The sequence below is a fragment of the Pteropus vampyrus genome, unplaced genomic scaffold, assembly GCF_000151845.1.
Source record: "Pteropus vampyrus isolate Shadow unplaced genomic scaffold, Pvam_2.0 Scaffold134, whole genome shotgun sequence".
Taxonomy (NCBI): Eukaryota; Metazoa; Chordata; class Mammalia; order Chiroptera; family Pteropodidae; genus Pteropus; species Pteropus vampyrus.
Window position 1 is genome coordinate 3,681,964 of NW_011888915.1, and position 3,339 is coordinate 3,685,302.

At 46.5% G+C, this 3,339-nt stretch overlaps 1 pseudogene; it reads left to right on the plus strand.

Moving 5' to 3' along the window:
- Positions 1-338: 338 nt before the first annotated feature.
- On the plus strand, positions 339-1,801 carry LOC105297077 (annotated as a pseudogene).
- Positions 1,802-3,339: the final 1,538 nt, after the last annotated feature.

The window sequence follows — 3,339 nt, forward strand, 5'->3', positions numbered from 1 at the left end:
CCAACATCTTTAAAACGCTGCTTCCAACCCCAGGGACTCAAATGGTCCAACATAGTCAGAAAAATCTCAGAGTTGCAGACACCCTAGTGCAAAACATTAGGTGAGCCCAGTAGTGTCCACCAAACTCAAGGTTCTTGAGATCTGTAACAAAACCAAAGGTAGGCTAAAATCCCGAAACTGGTTCCAGTCTAAATGGTCTGAGAATTCACTTTGGTTCAGACCTTCCTGGCTTTAGGCCAGTGTAAGTATGTTTTGTATATGTATATTTTTTTTTATTATTATTATAAAAGCGGTAGGTAGAAAAGAAAGCCCCACCACGCTAAAGCTCCGCTGACAGGATGGGAGGTGTGCAGCCGGAGCTCAAGAGTTACCGGGAAGCCAGACAGGGTGGGCCCCAGCAGCCTGCACGCCCCGATCCTCTACATCGGACCACGCGAACCCCAAAGACTCAGAACCTACCCTGGCTGGTGACGCAGCTGGACTCAGGGCAGCTGGGGGCCGCTGCCTGGCCAGACCAGAGCTGCATACGCTTCCTCATCCCTTAGAAGCAACGCCTGAGGTGGGACGCGCGACAGGACTGGGGCTTCGTCCAGGCCACGGCCGAGACCAGCGGTGCCTACGCTCCTGAAAGGATGAGCCCGACGCGCAGACCGGGAAGAGGAACTTCCGGTCTGCTCTGAACCGGAAGGAAGCGTTGTGTGTAACCTTGAAGGGAGCAAGGAACCCCACAGCCGGCGCAAGGTCTACGAGTTTGCGACTTCAGGAGTTGGGACTTTCCTGCTCCTGATACCCCTCCAGACATCAATTTCAGAAGCAGTACCTCTGATACCCAGGAAAACATTCTGGAGTTTTGAGTGACATGGTCTTGGCTCCATTCCCAGATGGAGCCCCTCGAGCCTGGGTATGGCCCCTACGCACCTCCCTCAGCTATTGCTGAGCCCCAATTTAGACATCCCTGCTCCCTGTCCAAACTCGGAACCCTCTGGAAACCCACTGAGGCGACTGTTGTTGTCAGGGGAAGGTGAGTCCCAGCTGTGGCGTGGGAAGGGCTGGGGCAGGGGTGATGCGACCCCTTACACTCTCAATCTCTCCGCTTTCGCATCGTGGCTACCCCTGCTCAGAGTGGGAGTTCGGGTGACTGCCTTCTACCAGAGCCACTATGTCTTCCAGCAGACTGTCTTCTGCCTGAGGGGCCTATGGCTAATGGGGTCAGAATCAGGGGGCGGGACAATATCCTGGGGCATGACAGGGATAGGCTAGTAAGCATGGGCTGAGCTGCCTGGATGGGTGGGGAGCGGGCGGTATCAGCCTATCTCTGTGGAGGGTGGGGCAGCAGCTCTGGGCCCAGAGATTGGGGCACTGCCACATGTACCAGTGTGGGTGAGGAGCTCCTCCCTGACAGTGGTTATGGGCTGGATGGTGAGGTCCCCAAGGACAAGAAAGGAGGCCTGTTCCACCTAGAGCCCTTAGTGGCAGATCTGATCCTCTTCATAAAAGAAAGCACATAATTGCCATGCTACACCCTCTGAGTCTTAGTGGTGGAGTTGTGGCCCCAGGCCAGCCATGGATCAAGTGTCTCATGATGGTCAAGGTTGTTCCCATGTGCCTCAGGGCCCTGCTAGACATGGCCCCAATTCAGGGGTTTCTCTTCATAGAAGAATACCATGGACCTGCACATTTCCAACAGCCACCTACTCTCCCTCACCTTGGACCAATAAAAGGCCTACCTCCAAGACCTAGTCCAGGATATGGATTTCTAGGTCACTGGGGAGGACCTTGCCCTGGCTCCTCATGGGTGTAGGCCTCTTGCCTCTCACCTCATCTCAACCAATAAACTAGTTCCTATCTCGGGGGGAGGGGGGGGCGGTGTGCAGGGAGAGAACCTCAAACATAAACCAATGTACGGTATAGACAGTAGAAGGGCTAACTCTGATACTGGCTGCAATATGATTCTCCAGAGACAGCCATTGCTAAGAGTATTTTAGAGATTAATATTCAGTGAGCCTGCAAGAAAAATCCAGTTCACAGATGACCACATGTGATATATATTTTTTTAAAGATTTCTATTAGTTGACACAAAGTAATAACCAAGGTTCACATAACTGAGATATTTTCATGGAACTTGAAGGTGGTGGAGAAGTAAAGACACTATCACAAAATAACATGAAAGGTACCATAATTTACAGCTTTTCTTGGAAAATCCAAACATCTGCCACTCCATTAGCAATGATTAGCTAAATCTTAGTGGTGCCAGTTGCTTTCACATAGGGCATACTCTCAAGGTTGTTGTAGTCCCTTCCTGATCCATTTATAAAACCAGTCTGGCCCCCATATGCATTTGAGTTTGCAAACATTAATGTCTATCCTTATAAAAACCCTTCTATAATAATATATTATAAGCACTGCCTACAATCTTCTCTTTTCCATTATAACCATGCCAACACACATAACTCTCTCTACCTATGTATTCTCTGTGTGATTACATTATTGTATGTATATAACCAGTCCCTTCCTGATGAATATTTAGGTTCATTCCATATATCTTCGATTATAAACAATATAACAGTAAATGCCCTTGCATATATTTGTGGGCATTTCTCTTAAATAAACTTCTAAATGTGAAATTATTGAATGTAAGGGACCACACATTTAAAATTCCAATAGATAAAGCTGAAGCTGGTTTAGAATCCAAGCCATTTTTAGCCCCAAGCAAGGGGCAAGGAGTGGTTGAGGTTGGAGAGGGGCATTGAGAGATGAACTGTCCATCAACAACCATACTCCTATACTCCTAGTCTACCCAGAGCTGATTGGCACAAAAAGAATATTGCAAATGGAAAAGCCAGACCTAGAAGCATACATTTTGGAATTCTGGATGAAAAGTTAATTCACACTCATAAATTGGGCATGAAAACAAAACGAGCTAATTCTGGTTATATTTACGGGGTTTTCCATTTGTTACTAAAAACCAAAATAATTTTTATCCAAATATATTGACTAGTCTTTATTTAGTTTTATGGCATTTCTTATTATCTAAAAAAGAAGTACGCCTTATGCTCCTCCATTTGTTTCAGGCTTATTTCCCTTTCTGTTTCTTGTAGATTAACCTGATGTTACTATATGGAGCCTGCTTATGTTTCCAAGGTTTGGGCTCTACTGAATGGAACTAAAGATGAAAATTTGGGATCAAAATTGCAATAAGGTATTGATGAAAAAAGCCTTTTTAATATGATAAATGCAACAAATGGGATGACTTGAAGATTAAGAGTGTAGATTGCCTGGGCCTAAGTCCTGATTTCCCCAAGCACTAGCTGGGGCAAAACAATAACCTCTCAAATCCTG